The following is a 24363-nucleotide window of genomic DNA, read 5'->3' as shown; positions in this document are numbered from 1 at the left end:
GTCGCCCTGCAAAGCCCCAGGTGGGCCACAAGACCACGTGGCCGTGACGGTCGGTCTCCAAAAAGCCGCCGTCGCCGGGGTGCTTTCTGCACACTCCCTTCTGTGTCTCTTTCCTTCCACTTTCCAGATCCACGGATAAAGGAAGCAGCGCCTTCGGCACTTGCTGCTGCTTCTCTCGGGAACGCGGACCTCAGGGAAGTTTCGTTTAGCTCCGTGAGGACGCCGGCGGGCTGGCCAGCTTTCTGCTGCTGTTCCACGTCCCCGAGAGGCACCGGCTTGAGAGGAGGAAAGGTCTGTTCCGGCTCTCGGTGTCCGCGGTTCCCCTCCGTGGCTGGTGGACCCCGGGGCCTTTGGACCTGTGGTAAGGCCGCACATCACTGTGGCAGGAGACACCCCGCGGTCACTGGGAAGCAAAAAGGGAAAAAAGAAAGGGGAGGGACAGGGTCCCACCGTCCCCCGCCAGGGCAGACCCCAGCGAACCCACTCCCTCGCACGAGGCCCGGCCTCCAGAAGGTTCCACCACCTCCCAACAGAGCCGTGACCGGGGCCGGGTCTTCAACACCCGTGCTTTGGGAGGTGGACATGAGAGATCCCAGGAACAGAGGCCAGCCTCACCTTTCTTTTCGGGTCCAAGACGTAAACTAGTAGCCTCTAAATCCAGTCCCCAGGTCCCAACAGAAAACACGAACCCCAAGTTTGGCAGAAACGCACCTTATGCGTCTCCACCCCAGGTCAACGGAGGCGGGGACTCCGCGGGCGGGCGGGACGGGCAGTCAGCCCTGGGGGCCGTCAGACGGGGTGGGCAGCTGGAGGGGTCGGGCCCGGATGGCGGGTTCCTGCAGAAACCACCTGCCTTCTTACGCGGGATCCCCGCTGATGCCACAGCTCGCGCTGGAGCCCCGGAGAGACTTCCACTCTCAGGACCTCAGGGAGGTACCGGGGCACCCTGGGTGACTTCGTGGTCCGTCTCTGGGACACGTGGGTGGCTGGTGAGAAATCCCACAGTCACAGGGCAGATCTCACCGAGCAAGGGGAGAGAGGAGACCCAGCTCTCCCGTCCGCTCGCCGTCCTGCAGGGGAAGGCAGAGGCCACCGTGGTGGGACACAAACTCTAGGGTGGACCACGTTTTAAAGGGTGGGGCCCCTTCAAGCAACGCCCTCGACAGGGACACTGGGACCACAGTCTCCTTTTTCCTTCTCTTCTGCTCCTGGGCCGCCCATCGAGCACGACGTGCTGTCGTGACGTGCAGCCCTGCCTCGGGCCCAAGAGCTCCCGGGCCCCACCAAGCTCGGACCGGCCTCTCCAAGTCTGTGAGCCAAAGCGAACCTCCTCTCTTCACCAGCCCCTGTCTCAGGGACAGCAACGGGAAGGTGGTCAACTACTTAGAGCGCCCCCTGATTCCGGGGCTGAGCCTCCACGCAGCCCCGACTGGGACAGGGAGAAGTCCCCTGGCCCCCGTGGGCTTGGTGTCCGTGAACCTGCACAGAAGTCAGGGCCGCGTTCACCACGGAGCTCAAGGCGCCTCAGGGATCTGCAAGCCAGGCAGGGAGAGGGGTCCTCCTGGGGGGTCAGGCGGTCTCTGCCCTGGTGCGATTCCCAGTGACGTGGGGCTCGCTCCTATCTCCTGTCCCGGAAGAAGACAAGTGCGTACACCCCTGGCGAGCCGGCTGGGGCTGCCATGACAGACAGCCGTGAGGGTCTGGGGGCTTCGGAGGAACAGGCATTTCCTGCTCAGAGTTCCGGAGACTGGGAAGTCAACGACCAAGGCCCAGCACACTCCGCGTCTGGCGAGGCTGCTTGCTGGCTCATAGACGGCGGCTTCTCGCGCGGTGGAAAGGGCGAGCGGCTCTCTGGGTCCCTAGGGCGCTAAGCCTATCCGTGAGGGTTCAACGGTGATGACCTCATCGCCGGCCACAGGCCCCACCTGCTGACACCGACCGTCTCAGGGATGATCAGGTTCCAACACCTGCGTTTGCAGGGGACACGCTGCACGTCACCTTCGTGACTCACGGGATGCTACGTGCACATGGACGCACAGCAAGGGGTCAGACAGGTCCTTTCCGGAGGAGTTTCACAGGCACTTCCGAAGACGGCTCGAGGCAGCATGAAGAAGAGCTCCACGAGTAGCTCAAGCCAACAGCCAGGCGTCCGGGCACAAAGCACCGCGCGGCTTCCACGGCACCCGCCCCCCTCGACGGTGGGCAAAACGCGGACCTCACACTAAACACCAGCCATCTTACGGAATTCATCGTACGTGCGTGTGTGTGTGTTTACATATACACCATGTATGTGACGATGTTATAGAATCCATCACATATATGACGTGTGTGTGTGTGTGTGTGTGTGTGTGTGTGTACGATATGCTCGAACGTCTGGATGTTCATCTACCAAGCTGGAGCTTACTCCGAGTGTGGGCTCGGACACTCTGGCACCGTCGTGTGCCCCACACCAGTGATGCAGTCACGCACAGACGCGTGTGAGTCCTGCCCACGGTCTCCTAGTTGGTGTAAGTCCTCTTGTGTTAACCAACCCTCCACCGCCGTGAAAACACACCTGAGAAGACACCTTACGCTTATTTGGGTCACCGTCTCGGAGGTCTCTGTCGATGGTCAGCAGCTTCCTTGGATTCTGGGCCTTTTCCAAGGCAGAAGGTCACGGCAGCCAGGAAGCAGACACCGGGAGGAAGGGCCAGGGACAAGAGCCAGTTCCCGAGGGCACACACCTGAGGACTCACTCCCTGCAAGCAGGGTGCCCCTCCTCCCAACCGTCCCTCAGTGGACGGATCCATTCCCGAGGTCACAGCCCTGGTGGTCCCACAAGCCCACCCCTGGATGCGACTGGACTGGGGATCGAGCCTTCAGCTCGTGAGCCCTGGGGACACTTCGCGTCCCTGCCACAGCTGCCGTCCACTGTTCACAGGGCGACGGAAGGCCTGGTGAGACGGCCCATGGGACGCAGCCCCACCGTCCAGCAGTGCCTGGGTGCAGGCATACCTCTGTGCCTTAGAAGGAAACCCTCTCTCGACTGTCACCCGTGGACCTGCCTCCCTGGCCACGGAAGCAGGGTCCAGTGCTCGGAAGAGGCAGGTCTTCCCAGGGCTCGGGTGGCAGGCTCTAGATGGGCTGAGCTGGTACCCTCAGAGGAACCGCAGAAGTGTCCAGGGGCTGGGTGGAGCAGGAAGCCCCCGGGCACGCACCTACTACGCGGGTGACGTACCCTGCACTGTCCCCGTCCAGGAAGGGCACGTGGCCACCTCCACGGCTCAGGTGCAGCGGCTTAGCGGAAGGTTGGCAATGGACAGACACGTCCAGGACCAAGGCAGGCAGCACCCGGGACCTGTCGCTGGGTCCTCGGGCTGGTTTCTGTCGAGTCTGCGCATGAAACATCTTTGCACGGAGGGAGGAAACGGAATTGGACGGAGAAGAGATGGAATGGAGGTTCCCGCCGAGCTCCGGGCGTCTCTGGGTTCTAATCAGCGTGTCTGAGTGACAGTCTCAAACAAGGAGACAGAAAGTGGCCAGCAGTAGTTTTTGCTTAAAGTGGAAATTTGCTTAAAGTGTACAACAGTCCACGACCTTGGACTTCCATGGGGACAGACTCCAAGGTGTCAGGCACAGAGTCAAACCCCTAAACGCTGTGAGGTGCTGCAGAATAAACCGAGCGCCAAGGCATTTCCTGTCTGACCTGACCCAAGAAAGGACCCACACCCGTCAAAAGAGGGTTGGCCTGCTTCGGTCAGACCCACAGCGTGGTCCATGGATAGGCAGGTGTCAATCACAGGGTCTCCACCCACAGGAGGAGAATGAAGCCATGCTTTGTCTTCTTCATTTTGTAATAGTAATTATTATCATTATTAATACCATCAAAAACTCCACAAATCTGAGGCGTTTTTGTACTATTTCAGTGTCCTTTAAAAACACAGGAGTAAACATAAGGCTTCATAGCGAACATTTTTTTAAAAAATCATGCAATAATACTGTTGGCTAGTAAAAATGGCCACCAACAAACAAATTCATCATCCTACTGTGGAACAGCATCGTTTAAACACTAGATCAAGAAGCCCAGGGATGAGCGGTAACCAGGCCAGGACGGGACCTGCCTTTTATACTGTAGGACACTGACCCCTGCAGGAAGCACTCGGCTCTGCACCTCAGAGCGACGGTTCTGATTTTCTCATAGTCCACCTGGTTAATGAGTAAGATAATGCACAGGTGAGACGTCTCCCAGGCGATTTCACAGCTAAACCATATTACGTCTGTGCCACACATCCACGTGACAGTCACTGTGCAAAATAGAATAAATCTTGACTTTCTTAAGAAAAAATCTAAACCAATATTTCTACTGAAGGTCTCACTGTTGGCCAACGATAAATAACAAATGACTAGCACTGAAACTAAATAAAAATAAAAAATAACCTTTAAAGCAGTAAAAAATGAAGTAAGCAGGATTGACATTTCTCCACATAGTACAAAGGCCAAATGAATCTCACCTTCAGAGAACTGAGTAAAATGTATCAGAGTGTATTTTTTTTTTTTGCTTTAAAATAACACTTCGATTTAGAAGTCACCAATTAAATATCCGTATTTTTAAGTACTGTAGATAAAATAACCCTACAAATTCATCAATGCTTTGTAGTCTAAACAAGTCTAGTCTGTTCTCATGCAGTGAACTTCTGAAAGCAGGGGTGTTCAGAAAAAAGCTGACCTAACTGAAAGTTAGAGACTCACCGGAGCTATTCCTCCCTAGATTTTCTGGAGACCTTAGGAGCTGCAGATTGGGGTCTCTGGAAGCGGACAGCCAGGAGGAAGCTGCTGGGGGAAGGCATTTGTTCTGAATTCGCATGCGTGAAGAGGAGGCGGGGCGGGGACAGAATACAGAGGGAGGAGCTGAAGGTGAGGTGGCCCTGAGCTAGACATCAGGGGGGACAGGCCCCTTAGAGTTCCCCGTGTTGGAGCGGGACAACCGGGTTGCGGTCAGCCTGGGGAAGACGGGCCTTCGGGGAAAGGGCCAGTCTGCTGCCGTGGCAGCCCCAGAGCAGCTGCCTCTTACCAGGCCAGTCTGGGCAGTGACCCTGCCCTCGAAGGGCAGCGGGTAGCATATCAGTGCCCACCACCCACCGCCCTGCATCCTTCCCTGCTTGGAGATTGTTAAGGTGCCATGTACACACCAGGTGTCCCCCAAAAGCTCATGTGTGAGACAACGCAAGGCGCCTTAGAAGACAAATGACTGGGTATGAGGGACTTGACCCGATCCGTGTGTTAATCCCTGAGGGTCACCCATGGGCGGTGACTGCAGGCAGGTGGGTGTGGCTGGAGGAGCTGGGTCACTGGGCACCTGCCTTTGGGGTTTACATCTGGTCCCTGGTGAGCAGAGTTCTCTCTGCTTCCTGGCGCCATGTCCTGAGCTGCTCTCCTCCTCCAGGCCCTTCCGCCATTTTGTTCTGCCTCACCTTGGGCCAGAGCCATGGAGTCGGCCCACCATGGACTCAACCTCTGACACCATGAGCCCCAGATCAACATTCCATCCTTACAATTGTTCTTGTCAGGTCTTTTGGTCACAGCAGTGACCAAACAGGGATGGTCTCAATTCCAGATCCCCGGGGGCTTCTCCTCCTGGGGAAGCTCAGTGCAGAAATCCCCAGGGGTGAACCTCACCCGGGACCACAGTGCAGTCACCTTCCGGCTCTGTGAACCTCCCGGGTCCCCCACGGGGCTGCCATCTCAACCGGTCTTGGTTTACTAAAGCGACAAATCCTCCTCCCGGTGGGGTCTCCGCCCAGTTGGTATGCTCTCTGAAATGAGGCTCGAGCCATCTTGTCACAGTGAACCTACGCCTGTCCCTGCCAGCCCTGCACCGGGGCAAGCCCTGGTGCACATCAGCTCCTCTATTTCTCCTTGTCAGGAAGGTCAGACAGTGACGCCTGTGCATGTTGCGCACTGCCGGCTAAAATCCTGAAGAGCTCAGGCAGCAGCGAGGCTTCTACACCAGTGGGCTTCCCCCAACCCTCCTGGCCAGCTCAGCGCCTCTGATCCTACAGAGTCAAGGGCAGGAGGCAGGAGCCCTCCCTGTGGGTGGCGGGAGTGAGCGGGGACCTTACTGCCCTTGGCACTGGGATTCCTCGGAGTCCTAAGGTCACATTCAACCTGGGCCTGGATGTTTGGGCCACGTAGCCCAAGGACAGCCGGCCATCTGCACAGGCCTCTGCAGGACTCCCTGACGCGTCCCTCCCTCGTTCCCTGTGCTCTGACAGCTGCCTGCTGCCCAGTGTCTGTCTGACCTGCGGTCGGAGGACCCGCCCCAGCTCTGCCTGGACAAATGCTTCCCATTTTTTTGCAGAGTTGGAGGCGGGGCAGGCCCTGGTGCAGTTCCCGGCTCTGCCCACCAGGGGGCGCACGTGGCACAGGACTGCTCTCCAGAGCAGTCCCCGCAGGAGGAGGGGACATCCTTGCTAGTCACAGCGCCAGGAGGCCATCCTGCCCACGAGACCTGCAGGTCCGTCCCAGGGCGGCGGATGCCTCTGCACACAGAGAAGCTGGTGTCTGCACAGGGAGTCAGACAGGAGCGGAGATTTCTCACCCGGGAAGCTGGGTTACCGGTGCTCCCGACTCACAGACCGTATCTGCGCACAACTGAAGAAACGCGACCGCCTTTAACCACCCACGTCTCTCTTACCATCATAAAAAACTGATAGGCAGAGTGTGAGAGGACAAGAGCTTTCCGGAAGGTCCATCCTGTGGGAGCCGTCAGTACCTTTCCGAAACAAACAATGCTAACGGCCTTCACGATTTCCACTTCCTCGGGATTTTCTCTCTGATGGTTTATAAAGGTCATGAAAACTTTTAAGAACCTTGAAATATCAAGGTGTTTTCCCAGAGGAAAATGTAACCGTGAACAGGCACGTGAACTTCTTGGGAGCTTATGACCCCCTGAGCCCAGCCACACACCCTGGAAGATCCTGGGGGTCCTGGAATTCCTCAGGCAGGGTGGCTGCCTTTCACAGAGCTTTGACGGGCGTCAGTGGTGACAGCAAAGAGGGACACTGGCCAAAGCTATGGGCTCGCTTATTTTTTTCAAGGTAGACTAAAACTCTTGGTTTCGGCTTCCACTTATGCACGTGATTTTCTACAAGCATTTCTCCCCTCTCTTCTGTACCTACCCACCAAGACAATCGACCTTCAAAGCGGTTTCCACTCCTCCGCAAAGGAGCGAAGTGTTCACCGGTAGGAATTTGTGTTCACAGAAATTTTATTAATAAAATCTCAGTGGGGCACAGTGGATACACATCTGTAATCCCAGAGACTCGGGAGCGAACGCCTAGCGGTAGACAGGGGCGTCTTCGTGTGCGGTTGCTATCACAAAAAACCTGAGGTTGGATAACTTGTAAAGAAAGAAATGTATTTCTCAGGGTCCCAGGGGCTGGAAAACCCAAGACCAAGGCAGTGGCAGATTCAGCTTCCCAGGGACACCTTGGGGCTCTTCCCTCATGGGGTCGGAGGACAAAAGTGACCAGCTAGTTCCCTGGAGCCCTTCTATCACGTCACTAACCCCTCCAAGAGGGCAGAGGCTTCGTGACCTGCCAAGGGCCTCACTGGGAATACAGTCACGTTGGGTTTAAGCTCAACACGGGATTCCGGAGGGCACCTTTGCTCAACGCAGCGGGGGGTGGCTACAAGTCGGGAGAGTGGGGACACGGTTCCCGCTGGTGTTCTTCCCGAGTCAACGGCCTTGCGCCCCCTCCTAGGTTCCCAGAGACGGCCGAGGAACCCGGAAAAGCTCCGCTGAGCCACGGTGACCTTCCGCGGCACCTGGGTGTGACAGGCATCTCTCCCCGTAACGGGACGCTTTCTCCCCCGTCCCTCGGCTCCCTCCTTGGGAACGCAGCCTGGGCACCGTGCACTCCTCCCCACTACTCACGGGTGGGGACAGTGTGAGGTGTCTGTGGAGGGGAGTCCTCTCCTTCCTCCCCCTCATTCCCACGCCTCCAGTGTGCCTCAGAGTCACGACTTGCCGTGAGCAGGGTCCACCCCTCTCATCAAGGTAACGACCATGCTTCCCTTGAAACCGGAAGAGAATCGACTGCCATTCTCCTCGCCCAGCATTTCATGTTGAAGCTACTGCGCGCCCTTGAGGATCCTTCTCCTTAGATTTGCCTGATATGAAACACTGATCTTGTCCCGATTCCCAGAGGATATCTTAATTCACGTGAAGCTATCCATAGTCCCTTGTGCTTGCTCTGCCATTGGAGGATGTGTTCTTGACACAATCAATCTGGGGTTTAGGAATCCCTTTGCTATAGGTGTGTGTGAATACCTTGAATTGGTGAGTCATTTTATTCCCTTCCTATATTAGCTCATTTTTTGTTACTATAATGAAACACCTGAGGCAGGTTAACTTGAAAAAGAAAAGAGGTGTGTTTAGCTCACCGTTCGGAAGCTGGAAAGTTCAAATAACGTGGTGCAGGCTCTGGAGAGGACGAGCTTGGCAGCGTTACCCCCAGTGGATGACGGGGGAGAGCGTGGGGGAGAAGGAGCTCACAGGGCCAAACGGGAAGCCAGAGAGGGAATGGGGTCCCGCGATCCCTTCTGAGGGCCTGTCCCCAAATGACAAACGAACTCCCCTGTAGGCCTCACCTCTGGGAGGACCCGGGAGCTCCCACAGCCTTACCCTGGGGACCAGCTTCTAAACCATGGGCCTCTGGGGAGCACAGCAAACCACACGCAGGCCACAGCACCTGCCCGCCCCTGGGCCAGCTCCCTGTTCTTCGCCACCCTCTCTGAGCCCAGCCAAGAGATCCTCTCCTTCCTGTTTCCACTCCTGTCCTCCACAGTGCCCATCAGGAGCTGAGGAGAAGGGCCCGGAGTAAGAGAACCACAGCGTTCCCAGGTCCCCGTTAAGTTCCGTGACCTCGATACGGTGCGTGCAGAGAGTGCTTCGTCCTCCTGACACAGCTGACTTAGGGGGCGTCTGCTTCTGACTGGCAAAACTGCCACGGGGACCTTTGGGTCAGGAGGGTGAAGAGATGACGGAAGGTCACCAGGGAGGAAGAAGGGCTGGCACCCTGTGAGTTACGGGTGCAGGGACGGGTGGGCACCCCAGGAACGGTGACAAAACGGTGGCCACGCCCTCTGCTCCAGGTCAGAGTGCACATGTCAAGTTGCAATGGTGAGAAGTCCTCTGAGTAGCCTAGCGGTTCTCCCCGACTCTCAGGAGCTCTGAATGGCCACGCGTGATAAGCCCATGGATGGGATGCCCGCCAGCCCCTCTCCACGGCTGTGTCAATCTTCTTTCTGTTGCCGTGACAAAAGGCCTGAGGTAACCAACCTACGAGGAGGAAAGGTTAATTTTGCTTCATGGTTTCTATCCATGGTCACTTTGTGCCTAGGGCAAGGCAGAACATCATGGTGGGGAACACAGGGTAGAGAGAGCTGTCACCTCATGACAGCCAGGAAGCAGGGCGAGAGAGAAAGGGACTGGGGCCCAATATCTCAAGCTGCCCCCTGTCCTAGCTCCCAATGGCCTAACATCCTCCCCCAGACTCCGCCTCCCAAAGGCGGCACCACTGCCTAACTTCCTCCCCCAGGTCCCGCCTCCCAAAGGCGGCACCACTGCCTAACTTCCTCCCCCAGGTCCCGCCTCCTAAAGGTGGCACCACTGCCTAACTTCCTCCCCCAGGTCCCGCCTCCTAAAGGTGGCACCACTGCCTAACTTCCTTCCCCAGGTCCCGCCTCCTAAAGGTGGCACCACTGCCTAACTTCCTCTCCCCAGACTCCGCCTCCTAAAGGTGGCACCACTGCCTAACTTCCTCTCCCCAGGCCCTGCCTCCTGAAGGTGGCACCACTGCCTAGCTTCCTCCCCCCAGGCCCCACCTCCTAAAGGCGGCACCACTGCCTAACTTCCTCCCCCAGGTCCCGCCTCCTAAAGGTGGCACCACTGCCTAACATCCTCCTGCAGGCCCCGCCTCCTAAAGGTGGCACCACTGCCTAGCTTCCTCCCCCAGGCCCCGCCTCCTAAAGGCGGCACCACTGCCTAACTTCCTCCCCCAGGCCCCGCCTCCTAAAGGTGGCACCACTGCCTAGCTTCCTCCCCCAGGCCCCACCTCCTAAAGGTGGCACCACTGCCTAACTTCCTCCCCCAGGTCCCGCCTCCTAAAGGTGGCACCACTGCCTAACTTCCTCTCCCCAGACTCCGCCTCCTAAAGGTGGCACCACTGCCTAACTTCCTCTCCCCAGGCCCTGCCTCCTGAAGGTGGCACCACTGCCTAGCTTCCTCCCCCCAGGCCCCACCTCCTAAAGGCGGCACCACTGCCTAACTTCCTCCCCCAGGTCCCGCCTCCTAAAGGTGGCACCACTGCCTAACATCCTCCTGCAGGCCCCGCCTCCTAAAGGTGGCACCACTGCCTAGCTTCCTCCCCCAGGCCCCGCCTCCTAAAGGCAGCACCACTGCCTAACTTCCTCCCCCAGGCCCCGCCTCCTAAAGGTGGCACCACTGCCTAGCTTCCTCCCCCAGGCCCCGCCTCCTAAAGGTGGCACCACTGCCTAACTTCCTCCCCTAGGCCCCGCCTCCTAAAGGTGGCACCACTGCCTAGCTTCCTCCCCCAGGCCCCGCCTCCTAAAGGCGGCACCACTGCCTAACTTCCTCCCCCAGGTCCCGCCTCCTAAAGGTGGCACCACTGCCTAACTTCCTCTCCCCAGACTCCGCCTCCTAAAGGCAGCACCACTGCCTAACATCCTCCTGCAGGCCCCGCCTCCTAAAGGTGGCACCACTGCCTAGCTTCCTCCCCCAGGCCCCGCCTCCTAAAGGCAGCACCACTGCCTAACTTCCTCCCCCAGGCCCCGCCTCTTAAAGGCGGCACCACTCCCCACAGCACCACAGGCAGGGGACCATTCTTCAGCACACAGCGTTGGCAGGACACTGAAGACCGGGACCACAACAGCACAAAAGACTCAGGTACCACCTGGCTCCAGGGGCCGGCTGGAGCGTGCACTGGTGATTCTGTGCGGGTGAAGGACGGTCAAACCCGAACACAGTTCCTTCACCACGTAGTAGAACAGCGGTGCTCTCAAGTCAAAGGAACGCAGCTCAGCTCCTTCCTCCACCCACACGCACTAGGGTTTACAGGGATGTGTGCAGACTGGGAAGGGGACCCGTCAGAGTGGCCCTTCAGAGGCACTTGGGTGAGTGGGACCGTCTGTCCCCATAACAACCCCATGAATGGCATCCAGTAACAGTGACGGAAACTGACACTCTTTGAGGTAGCCAGTCAGCACAGGCAGGGCGGCCCGAGCCCATGGGCTCTGGAACCCCACTGCCCGTGCTGCCCGTGCGCACAACCAACACGCGGTGCTTACACGAACATGCTCAAGGGAGCCACGTGAGCCACAGGGACCTGCCGAGACTAAAGTCAAGCCATCCACTGGGTGCTGACCAACCCAGTTCCCAAACCTGCACAGGCAGGATGAGACCTGGGCTTGCAGAGGTCACCAAGTCCGGGGTGACCTCTGAGGGCTCTGGGGGTCAGCCAGCTGGCCATCCCCAGGGACATCTGGACATCAAATATGGTGCAGACAAGCCCAGCTCAGCCTGCTCTTCTAGACCCCTGGCCTGCAACCAGTTCTCTGCTGATTTTAGTTTCAAAAAGGCATGAGCCAAAAGTCACTCAGTGAGAGGAAGGAGAGCAGAAGACCATCAAGGCCAACACGCTGGGACCCGGAAATCTCAGGAGACCTTTGCAAGAGTTTGCTAGCACTGCAGGAACAGGGGACCACAGAACAGAGAGGCCAGACACTGGATATGCCTGTCCAAACTCCTTCTCACGAAGACACGAGTCCTACTGGGTCAGTGCACAACCTGAGCACCTCATTATGACAGACCCGTGTCTTCAAAGATGCTACCTACAAATACGGTCACACTCTGGGGTCCTGGGAACTGGGATTTCCACACACTGATTTTTATACAATTCATCCTGAATCAATCTCCTGGCTGAAAGAGGTGTGTGTGTATGTGCATATTTCAAGAAATGGTACAGCCATTATATACAAGGTTGGTCAGTTTATTCTTCATGAAGTAAAATGGAAGACATCAACCCAGTAGATCAGTGTGGAAAACGGTCTTAACATGCTTTCGTGCATCTCACTAAAGGCACCCTGGGGCCGGGAAGGTTGCTTCTAATCCTTCAGTTCACCGCAGGTTTTCACTGGAGTTCCGGAAAGATCATCAAATATCCACACTTGCCAAAGTGCCCCGACCTCAGGAACAGGCAGCCCTGTCCTGAACACGATGCTCTGGAAAACTGAATCCCAGGTGTGCTGCCTTTCAGGGGCAGGTGCTGTCCCAGCAGGGTCCCTGGGCTCCGGCTGGAAGTGGTGCTGTCCACACAGCAGCTGGCTGGAGACCCACGGCCTCAGTGTCCACCTGGCGGGGGCGGGGGAGCAGCCCAGCTGCCAAAGCGCCATTAAAGGCAGACCTCTTTTCTGGCCCCTCCCTGGTACCTAGGGGAAGGTTTTTAGGGAGAGAATCTCCTTACAAATCAAGGACCTGTTAACTACATGAGAAAACCAAGATCACCTCCCCTCCTCCTCCTCTCCTCCTTCCCTCCTCCTCCTCCTCCTCCTCCTCCTCCTCCTCCTGCTCTTCCTCTGAACCCAGAATCATGGGAACCAAGACCACCTCCCTCCTCCTCCTCTCCTCCTTCCCCTCCCTCCTCGTCCTCCTCCCCTCCTCCTCCCCTCTTCCTTCCTCCCCTCCTCCTCCCCTCCTCCCCTCCTCCTCCTCTCCTCCTCCCCTCCTCCTCCTCCTGCTCTTCCTCTGAACCCAGAATCATGGGAACCAAGACCACCTCCCCTCCTCCTCCTCTCCTCCTTCCCCTCCCTCTCCCTCCCTCCTCCTCCTCTCTTCCTTCCTCCCCTCCTCCCCTCATCCTCCTCCCCTCCTCCCCTCATCCTCCTCCCCTCCTCCCTCCTCCTTCTCCTCTCCTCCTTCCCCTCCCTCCTCCTCTCCTCCTCTTCTCCTCCTTCCCCTCCCTCCTCCTCCCCTCCTTCCCCTCCCTCCTCCTCCCCTCCTTCCCCTCCCTCCTCCTCTTCCCCCTCCCTCCTCCTCCTCTCCTCCTTCCTCCCCTCCTCCCCTCCTCCTCCTCTCCTTCTTCCCCTCCCTCCTCCTCCTCCTCTCCTCCTTCCCTCCCCTCCTCCTCCTCCCCTCCTCCCCTCATCCTCCTCCCCTCCTCCTCTCTTCCTTCCTCCCCTCCTCCCCTCCTCCTCCTCCCCTCCTCCCCTCATCCTCCTCCCCTCCTCCCCTCATCCTCCTCTCCTCCTCCCCTCCTCCTCCTCCCCTCCTCCCCTCATCCTCCTCTCCTCCTCCCCTCCTCCTCCTCCCCTCCTCCCCTCCTCCTCCTCCCCTCCTCCCCTCATCCTCCTCTCCTCCTCCCCTCATCCTCCTCCCCTCCTCCCCTCATCCTCCTCTCCTCCTCCCCTCCTCCTCCTCCTCTCCTCCTTCCCCTCCCTCCTCCTCCTCCTCCTCTCCTTCTTCCCCTCCCTCCTCCTCCCCTCCTCCTCCTCTCCTCCTTCCCCTCCCTCCTCCTCCTCCTCTCCTCCTTCCCTTCCCTCCTCCTCCTCCCCCTCCTCCCCTCCTCCTCCTCTCCTCCTCCCCTCCTCCCCTCATCCTCCTCCCCTCCTCCCCTCATCCTCCTTCCCTTCCCTCCTCCTCCTCCTCTCCTCCTTCCCCTCCCTCCTCCTCCTCCCCCTCCCTCCTCCTCCTCCTCTTCTCCTTCCCCTCCCTCCTCCTGCCTCCCCTCCTCCTCCTCCTCTCCTTCTTCCCCTCCCTCCTCCTCCCCTCCTCCTCTTCAGCCTCCTCTCCTTCCTCTCCGCCCCTCCCCCTCCTCTCCTCCCTCCGCATCCTCCTCCTCTTCCACGTTTTCTTCTTCCTCTAAATGAAGACACCATAAACTGCATCCTGTAAATCAACTCCACCAGCTTCTTCTCTTCCCTCTTTGAGTGGCTTTTACTTTTTTTTTTTTTTTTAACCTTTTTCAATGGTTGAGCAAATAATCCAAAGATTTCACGACAGGGAAACGCTGAAATTCCAGTGTCCGGATGTGAAACGGCCGTCTCTAACTGGAATGCAGCCCTCGGCCCTCTGGGCCTGTTTTCCCAGGAGGAGGCTGAGCTGAGCCCTGTGGCAAAGCCCGGAAGGTTCTTCTCTGGGCCAAGGTCTGCCTCCTGGCCTGAGCCCGCCCTCCGTTCTGGGACTGTGCCCAGCTTGCCTTTGGGTGTGCAAAGCCGCCCTTCCATCCTCCTCTGCCAATAAAACTGACTCTTCTCCAGGAAAACCTGAGGCTGAGGAGGCGCTGCTTCCCCGAGGTGCTCGTGAACAGCAGGCTCTGCTCTGGGAACAGCCCGAAATGGCCTCTTCCCTCTCCCGGCCCCGGTTTGGCCACGCTTGCTGCATGAGGGTCCGGGATGACTCCGCTTCACCTGGGGAGAGGGCTGAGCTGTGCCCAAGGACAAGGAGAGGCCACAGGTCGGGAGGGAGCACACCATCCTGCAAGCAGGCGTGGCCGCACCTGCAGAGAGGCGGCAGGTCAGGACGGGGAGGAGAGGCCAGCAGGACCCAGGGCGTGGGGGACGAGAGCCAGGGAGCCAGGGGTGAGCGAGCTGGCAGCTGCCCAGGGCAGAAGCAGAGGCGCCGGCAAACGGAGCCGGGAAACCCACGAGACAAGCAGGGCAGTTCTCCTTGACGTCCCAGGCGAGCAGTCTCCCGCCACAGAGAAGCCATGACGTTTCACCACAGGGGATGGACAGGCACGGACGGCAGGAACCAGGGGAGGGCCACACTTCTATAACCGGCCCACCGCGACCCCACGCGCAGTGGGGACCTGCAGCCCCGCCCGGCTTCAGGGGACCGGACGCCTTCCATTCCTCAGCCACTCAGCACAGCACCTGCTACCTGCAGGCCCTGGATATCACCCGGAACGGGAACCCGAGTGTCCCCGGAGAGGGACTTTTGTGCCCCTGACACAGACCGGCTCCAGGAACTCAAGGAGAGGAGGGTCACTCCTCCACCATAAAACCTGCAAGAAGCTTCCAGTGAGAACCGGTCAGCCTGGGCCAAGGTGACCCAGAGCGGCCAAGGCCTGGGGACTGCGAAGTCTGCTGTCACTCTGCTGACCATCAGGTCAGGAGGAGGACCTGGGAGGGACCCTCTGGAACCTTCTCTGAGATCCCCGGAGTGCAGGAGAGGCCTGCTGTCCCCTCCTCTCTGAGAGGACCCCTCCCTCCCTTGAGGGTGGCCCCTTCCCCTCTCCGTCCCTTCAATAAGCTCCTGCCTGCTCCTCGAAGCGCCAAGCCTGGATCTCTCTTGCCCGACTGCCAGAACCGGGGCTTGAAGCGGGGCTCCCCGTGCCGCCCCAGTTCTGCGCAGGCCTCTGGGCCCTGTGGCGTGCACCTGCTTCGAAGCAGAAGAACCAGTGTTGCAGTGAATCCACAAACGTGTGACTACTGAAGGGCTTCGGCGGCACAGGGCGACCCGCATGCTCAGATTCCATTTCCGGGGTCAGACTCGAAACGAGAGCAAAACCAAAGAGAGGGGCGCAAACAGTTGCATCCCGTCCCAGGTAAGCCCGGAGACAGGTGCACGGGAGGACAGCGAGCTCACAGCTCGGGAAAGGGGAGCGCCTTCCTGCCGAGTCAGACGCTGGGCGTCCCCCTAACAGCCTTGCTCACCTCAGTACTGCCAAACACCACTGCTCAGCAAGCGGCATTCACTAGACATCACGGAAGCCAACACGCCAACACGCCAACACGCCAACACGCCCGATGCCCGAGAAGACATCTCAGGAGGAGGAGAGCGACCGGCCCACGCGCAGAACTGACTGTCATATGCCGGGGAAAAAGAACAACCGTGAAATACAGTTTGACTTAGTTTATAATAAACACTGTATCTTCCCGTGCTGCTGAGAGCTAAGTAGGATTTTAAGTCACTCGCAGGAAATGTCTTTACAGACTCTCCTGGAAAAACACATGTGGGTTCTCATATATTCGAACAAACAAAATTGAAGCGTAAGAAAACGTTCCTTTTTTCTTATTAAATAGTTAAGTGCAACACTCTGAATCTTCTTAATGAAAACGGATGATATTCAAAGCGAGGCCCAGGACCTAAGAGGCGCACCTGGCGGAATGTTCTGCCCGGAGCCGAGCGCTGGCCCCGTCTGCCTGGGTGTCGGTGCTTCGTCTTTGGAGAAAGGCCTCTGCAGAGGGAGGAGGATACCCGGGGGGCCTTCTAGTTCCAGAGTCTGAGAAATGCTTCCCTCATCTGATTCTTAAATGGTTTTCCAACGTGTGGGTCTCTCCCATATGTGCGCGACATCGTGCCAAGGAACGTCGGCGGGATTCCGGGAAAAGCGAGCACCAGGAATGGAGAGACCAGTCCCAGCCTCGCCACACCCGCCCGACAATCTGTATCCCTGTGGTAAGAAAGTGCTGTTGCAGTTTCCCTGTCCCCAGATCTGCATGGGATTTAAGGTGAATCCGGTCCTCTCTCCAGCCTCTCTCAGGAGGCTAGCTTTCCAGTTTAGAATACCTTCCGTGATCTGCATTTTAATGGGTGGGTCAGGCAAAACCAGGCACAAACCAGCAGTAAGAAATGGACTTCCAATACTTTTGTTTCCATAAGTTTTACATTGAAACAATCAGGAATATCTCACGAATGTGCCTCTTCAGTTACATCCTGAAAACCCCCCTCTAACGTTTGCGGTCCGTGTCCCCTGACTGCGCTGTGAAGCTAGGACACCCCAAGACCACTGCGGCTGCACAGCGCTAACTGGTCTGGCTGATGCACAGGTGAGGAGACCCTTCTATGAGCAGGGCTGGCGGTCACCAGGCAAACCTCCCATTCCTGTGCTCTCAGAATCCAACTCGCCCAAGAAGAAGCGGTGTGCATCAGCCGGCAGCTGGACAGGTCTTCAAGCTTCCAACACCTTTGGGAAACTCAGCGTGTCCCTTTGAACACTGTCTCTGCTCCTTCCAACTCTGTCACATGCCAAAGGACAGAGCTCGGTCTCACTGTGCTATGAAAAACCATCACAGAATTCTGGATCCAGCAAAGTCCCACGGAGAGCCCAGAGCACACAGGCCGAAGCCCGTTACATTCTCCTGAAGCTGTGCCGGACGGACAGACCAAACTGCCAGCTGGTGAGTCAACGCCAGCGTGGCCACAGTTACACGGCGCTCCACACTCAGACTCCATCGGCTACGTCGGGGACGCTGTTTACGTGTCTATTTCTTCTTCCACACGGACACGAGGGCACCCTCTACATCCCCAACAAGACGGATATTCTCTCTGGTGAGAGGAAGATCAAAGCATTGGGGCAGCCACTCAACCCCAAATCCAGAAGTTCTCAGCGATCTGCGGAGCGCAGAGGGGCTCGAGTTGGTTTCCGCATTTATCCTCCATGCACTTTGGATGCTAAGCTAATCCTTAAACTATATTTAAATCAGAGATGAGTTATGAGAGGATGAGACGGCCCCAGTGTGTGCGTAATTCACACTGCAATTAATGAAATGGTACGTCTCGTAACGAGAACGCTATTATTATCTTGCAGCGCTCAGCCAAGGGCGCCTTGAAAATGGACCGTGAGACATTTGTCTTTTGATCTTTGGAGAATCGTCTATTACACTCTTCTAATTTTACTCTCCTTTTATTATTCACAAACAAGGGTGCTATTTGGCGCTGATAAATTTCTCAGCTTATATTAATTAACCATGTCTCACAAGTTATTTCTGTACGTGCAAAGGGAGAGGAGAGGAGGAAGGAGTGGATGCTATTTCATGTGACTCCCGTGTGCCCAGCACATGCTGTCTTACCTCAGCTCACACTTACCGTTTAACACCCAAGAGTTACAGAAGATAAAACCCACAGATTCTGCATGAGTACCTGAGACGACGGAGCCAAACTTGCTCTGTCTTTTGAAATGGCCGCTCAGTTTGGTTCGATCGCTGGGCTCCAGTTGTGGTTCCTTCCTAGGGTTCCCGTTCTCTGCCTGACGGACACTTTGAGAGCTTAGCCGAGTGACGACTCTGAGAGCAAACCAGAGTGGCTCTGTGCCAGGCACTTCCTGGAAGGCCGACGTGACAGCCCTGCGCTCCACTCCAACGCCCCGGGTTTCAGCTCGAGAGGTGCCAGGGCCAGAGGTCCCTGGCGTCGGATGGAGACCCGAGGGAATACTTTCCAGGACGTGGACATTCTAAGACGGCCCAGGAGGCCTGGCACGGTTTTCAGTGTGTTTGAGGCAAAGTCTTTATTTTTAATAGGACGGGCATCAAGCGCTGGCAGGCAGGGTTAGCGTCATGTAGGCGTGATCCAGCCCTCTCCTGGGATTCCCAGATCTCCTGCCACGTCTCTGACCACGTACCAGCCATGGGACACCACATCTGTCCCCTTTTGTGTATGCAAAAGACAGAGTTCTGCTCCAGTGTCCTCTTGGTAGGACAAGCCGTTTTCACTGCTCTGATAAAGGCTGTGATTTCCAGCCCATTTCAGTACACCTGGGCTGATTGCATGGAGGTATTTGCAGGATTGAAATTTGGGTGGTTAATGGGTTTACCACCCCTTGGACAGGATCTTTGAAATCACTGGACGGTCAGGAAGCGCGTTTCCATTCAGACCACCGCTCTGGTGGAAGCAGCACACCTAACACCCCATTAACGGCTGCTGGGGACCCAGGGTTTCACGGCACGCGGCGGCTGCTCTCTGCGCACCCACGTGATCGAAGGCTTGTGACAGGGCCAACTCTCCTCGGTACCAGTCCTCTGGCCTTGGGAACAGGCAAGCCAGCAGCAGGCAGGAGGCAGGGCTGAGCAAGAGGAGGCCAGGAGCAGCCTCCCTCCTTCCCCGGCCCTCCTCTCCGGCTCCGAGGTGAAGGGTGTGGCAGGCACCCGAGACATGTGACCTGATCCTCCTGCCCTCCCTAGGTCTCCTGCTTCCTTCCTTCCCCAGGAGACCTTCCTCCTTCAGCCTGTTCTGCACCGAGCAGGAAGCTCCATTCTAGGAGGCTGATCACTCCACACCCTGGAAAGTGCCCGGCTGAGGCCCCAGGAACGGCGGCCGCCCAGGGACGCCCCTCTGCCTGGCGGCTCAGGCAGGCCACCACAGTTCACAGGTCACAGACAGCAGAGTGGCTATCCCCCAGGGAGAGGGACCACTGTCTCCTGGCAGGTCTTCCCCGCACACCTGTGTCACCGGGGGGGGGGGGGGACACTGGGAACTGCTTCCTTGCAGCACGTCCCATGCGGTGACTGCTTCCTCCCTCCAGGGAGCGTGTGCCCTCCAGGTCACGACCTCCCACTTCTGGGATCTGGCCTGTAAATTATCCCAACCTCCTCGGCCTCCTCTCTCCCCGCTGCTGCCCCTGAGTCTGTCCTGCAACTGCTCATGCGTCCTGCCCTGTCCCCAGGGCTGCTAAGTAAGTCCCTGTCCGCTGATGGGGAGGGCAAAGCCCCACAGGAATTCCCGGGGCATCTTCTGCACGTTCCGGACACAGCAGGAACGTTCCCTTGTTGCTACCATCTAACTCTCTAGAACGGATTTCTTCCCTCAATATCACTTCATGAATTTCCAAAGAGGGAGCCAATACCCAAGGACTCCTCGGGAAAAGAGCTCAGAAAGTTCAGATAAGACCAGCAAATGGAATAGTGAGGTGGCTGCCATGTCTTTTCATTCAAGGACAATACGATCCTTCATAAAAGGAGTTCTAATCTCCATTATCCATTAAACCTATGAAGGCCTTAAACATGATTGTCTTGCTACTAAATGGCAGTATTACAGGAAAAGAAATTACATTTAGTTTTACTGTTTGCGGAATCTGAATTACTATTCAAGGAGTACTTGATTTCTTATGAATAAAGTCTTAAAAGAAAAATGTACATACCCTGCTATTTAATGTACGACCAGAGACTTTTATGGCAACGGCAGATCTGCCTGGAGCTCCGCGGCTCACCGTCCTTCCACACGGCCCGGCGCCCCAGAAGCTCCTGCGGCAGCCTGCGGGACGGCGTCTCGGGGCTCCGGCTCTGCAGCTGAAGGCCCTGCCTGGACACGGACGTGCCGGCCGCAAGCAGGAACCTGACCTCCAAATCTCACTCCCTTCACACGCGTCGTGGAACTAATTCACAAGGACATTCTCTTGCAGAAAATCCGTGAGACCCGATTCTGTCATCGACGCTGCGGGATCGCCTTTAAGCTCACGAAAGGCTTATGGGCAGGATAAACAGTGAAGGCCGGTCCACTTATATTCTCATGGCAAAATGTGCTGGTGGAAGAATTCCGTCCTTGATTTCAGGAGCAATCTACGCTATAACCAGTGGCCGGTTCTGCATCCTTACCGTCCGCCAGGACTTGAGGAATCCGGGCGGATGCTGCCTGTTCCCCTCACGGCGGCGACCGTGGACAGCCTGTGGGCACCTGGGCACCCACGTGTTGGGACTAATGACAGGTTAACTAGCTCAGGCTGACTCCTTACTCCCTGGCGAGGGAGCAAGATCAGGGCCCCAAAGGTGGTTTCAAAGGTTCATGACGATAAACCGGACCACCGTCAGGGATTGGTTAACAACAGTTCCAGGAACGTGATCAGCTTATACTCGCCATATAGTCCTATGGGACTCTGGCCTGCGTGAACCCCGTGCCTTGCTGACCTTTAGGCTGATTGGTTCCCGCCCAGCCCCACCCTCCATAAAAGCTGTGTGACTTCCTCAACGAACGAATTCCTGCTGTGACTCGTCTCCCTGACGCCTCTGACTGTCCTCCGCTCGGAGGGCTGGGAGCGGGCGGTCAGTTGGCCCTACCTACCCCGGTCTACCTTGTTGGGGAGTGTCCCCTTCCCTTGTCGCTGGTCAAGAAGGGCAAGGGGGCTTAAGACCCCGACACCCACACACGCCACGCGGGACCGGCCACCCCCGTGCTCCTCCGCCCTCCGATCCCGCGCTACACGCCGGGCACGTTAAGCGCTCCTCCGAGATCCCGTCTCTACGGGAGCAGGGCCTGGGGCCAAGGACGGGACGGAGGCGCTGGGTGCTGGCTGGGCATCACCGTCCGTCGTGATGTAACGGAACTCGCACGAGGAGACTCCTGCGCACTGGACAGAGCCCCCATCTGCTCTGATCACGGAGGCCCTGAGGGAAGAAGAGTGCGGTGTGGACACGGGGAACCCAGGGTGTGGTGCCCCCCGAAACCACTTCCAAGACCAAGGGCCGTCCTGAGCCGGGCGCTGCTCCCTGCCACTCCCTTCCCGCGTCCTGAATGCCACGCACCCAGGTCCACGAGGGCTGTCCTCGGCCACACCCCAGGATCCTCTGGGCTTCCCCCTGCCTGGCCGCGGGCACACGGGAACGCGGGCTCCCTCCGTGCCTGGCCTTCTCCCCTCTCTCCTCCAAGGCCACGTCACGGCCACTCTGCCCGCGGACTCCCACATACTTCCCGTCTCTGCCCCCACCTCTGCCGCTGAGCTGCTCTTCACGGTCCAGGCCCAAACTGTCCGCTCTCCGGCTGGTCACTCACTGCCCGTTCCGCTCACGCAGACTCCGACCCCTCCACTGAGTCACACTCCAGGTCTGCGTCCTCCTCGACCCAGGAACACGGCTCCCCGCTGCTCCCAAGCGCAGGCCCAAGGCTCTGCCGGCTGTTCTGCTGGCCCCGCGGGTGGGTCTCCTTCCATCCCGGCCCAGGCGCCAGGAGCTCTTCTGCCGGGCACCAACCCTGACGCAGGGACGGCTGCACCCAGGATGACGTGGGGACAGGCTGCCACCTTCCAACCAAAGCCGAACGGAAGCCCGAGTCTGGTGATCGCCTGAGTGTTGCTTGTTTTCATTATCATGGTTTAAAATGGGCTTTTTCCTTGTAGAATAGTCATGGCCTTGAAAACACATTTTATTTTTCCAAAATTTTTTTTGACTCCTTGTGCACAAGCGGGGTACGACTTTTCGTTCTCTGGTTGTACGCGATGTGGAGTCACACCGTTTGTGTGATCGTACGTGTAGATGTAGGGTGATGACGTTTCTCTCAATCCTGAACTTCATCTGGGAGGATGAGAGACACAGAAGCGCCAAAGCAGTTCTGAGCAGGAAGAGCCAAGCAGGAGGCAACACAACACCAGACCTCAGACTACACTACGGAGCAACCGTAACAAAAACGGCACGGTGTTGGCACCAAGACAGACAGGCAGACCAATGGCGCACAATAGAAGACACAGAGATGAACCCACAGGAATACAGTTATCTCATTCTAGACCAAGGTGCCCGAAACATGCAATGGAGAAAAGATAGCCTCTGCAACAAATGGTGCTGGGAGAGCTGGAAATCCATATGCAGCAAAATGGAAATAAACCTCTCTCTCTCCCCCTGCACAAAACTCAACTCAGAATGGATCAAGGACTTGGGAATTAGATCAGAGACCCTGCACAAAACAGAAGACAAAGTAGGCCCAAATCTTCATCGTGGCGGCTTAGGACCAGACTTCCTTAACAAGTATGTGGGTCTGCACACTCGTGCATGTGTGTTCGTGTGCACACAGGTACAGGTGGATGCTCGTGAATGAATGCACCTGTATGCATACGTGTTTACACAGATACACATGCATGTGTGTGTGTACAGGTGTGTGAGTGTGTTTGTGTTCACTTCCACACGCACAGGCGTGAATGTGTGTAAAATACGTGCATGTGTGTACAGGCGTATGTCTATGTACAAACATAAGCATATAAACATAACTATGCTGTGTGTAAATGCACACACGTGATCGGGTATGTTCATCGTGTGTGCAGATGTGCATCTGCATGTACGTGTGTGTATAAATGTGAATGTGCAGGTCTACGTGACTATGACTCTGTGTGTGCACGTTTGCAGGCATGTGTTGGTGTCTGTGTATCTCCCACCTCCCGGTTAGGATGCAAGTGATTCTTCAAAGTTGTGTCTTTTCTCAACTGCCCTCACTCAAGGATCAGCTGAGCACACAAATGCCTCATCAGAGAAAAACGTGTCATCGGTGACCCATGGAGCCGGAATGGCTGCTCTCTGCAGCCGGAGCCCAGCAAGAGCAGTAAGGGCTCACATTTTCACGTGCTTTCGGCTATATGACAGGCTTTATTTTCCAACCGCATGTCTTTAAAAGTCTACAGATTTTGTCTGCAAAACAAGCCTTATGAAAGACCAAACTACAGGAAACTTGTAAGAGAAAGCAGGTTTTATCAAACAGGCGAGAGGAACTCTTTTTTTTAAGGAGATAAATAAAAATGAATCAGGTCACATGTGACTTTTTTTTTTTTTTTTTGGAAGTCTTGGAAATACTCAGAAAAAAGTGAAAACCAACAACCCAGTCAGTGTGGACAGTCCGCAGAAGTCCAGGTGGACGCACCCCAGATGCAGACCGAGAAAGGTCCTCTCAGGATTCTGCTCAGTGCGACGGGCACCGTGGTTTATGAAGTGTCATGGAAAAACAACGCGGTACGTGTGGAAGAACGCAGGACACGCCTGTCCCAGGGAAGTCGGGCGACGGGGAGAAACAGAAAAACCCGCAGGAAGAAGAAAGCCAGAACAGGGCCGGGCAGCGACCACAGAGAACAATGGAAAGCGGCCGGTAAAAGAACAGAAATGGTCCCGGAGAAAACTGCTTTCTTATAAAGAAACCCGGGCCTTGATTTGTTGCCGTGAGGAAATCAGATAGAGGTACTCGCAGAGACGGGGGAAATTTCACATCCTCGATGTCGAAAGAAAACAAGGACGAAGAGCGAAGGGGAAGAGCGTGCACTGGCGCACCCAGCAGGAGCCCTCTCTGCAGCGGCTCTGCGGCTGACCTACCATGAGGTCCTCCGCTGCCCAGGGCGACGACTCAGCCGCCAGGACACACCACCAGGACCCAGAGTCCCGGCCGGCCGGCTCTGCTGAGCAGCAGGTGACACACGGCCACCAGCTGTGAGTGCAGATTCAGGGAGAGTTTTGTCCCCTCCTCTCCACCAGGACCCCGCCTGCTCCCTCGGGGACAGGGCCCTGCGGTCAGCGGATCAGCACGTTGGGCCTCGCACAGGCCTGGGGCGTCTGCAGGCAGGAGGCAGCTGGCTCGCCTCCCTTAGCGGCCAACAGAGCACCCAGGCAGCGGAGCGGGAGAAGCTGCAGAAAGGCCCGGGGCCCGGACTGCCCCTCAGCGTCCTGGGCCTTCCACGGTCCACCTTTAGGACATGTTATATATATATTCAGGCAGATGCTCCCAACGCTGTCTGCTGTTGAGGCCTCTTGATGAGACGTGGGAGAAACACCTCCAGCTCAGGTGAGCACAGCCCTTCAGATGGCTCCACCCACCGTATGAAATGACAGGAAGAGTGGGGAGGGGGA

General features: G+C 57.1%; 1 long non-coding RNA gene across 5 annotated transcripts in view; it reads right to left on the bottom strand.

Annotated features, from left to right (window-relative positions):
- The window catches only part of LOC124971791 (uncharacterized), a 291699-nt gene that overhangs the window by 239415 nt on the left and 27921 nt on the right, over positions 1-24363 (bottom strand). The window contains exon 3 of one of the 5 annotated variants that reach the window (XR_007106369.1): positions 12044-12489. The exons of the other annotated variants lie outside the window; for them this stretch is intronic. This is a non-coding gene — a long non-coding RNA (uncharacterized LOC124971791). Of the gene's footprint in view, positions 1-12043; positions 12490-24363 lie in introns of those variants that run through there. 5 annotated transcript variants of the gene reach the window in all.

Source organism: Sciurus carolinensis, chromosome X (assembly GCF_902686445.1).
Source record: "Sciurus carolinensis chromosome X, mSciCar1.2, whole genome shotgun sequence".
NCBI lineage: Eukaryota > Metazoa > Chordata > Mammalia > Rodentia > Sciuridae > Sciurus > Sciurus carolinensis.
Note: the sequence above shows the minus strand (reverse complement) of the source record. Positions and strands in the feature narration are given on the sequence as shown.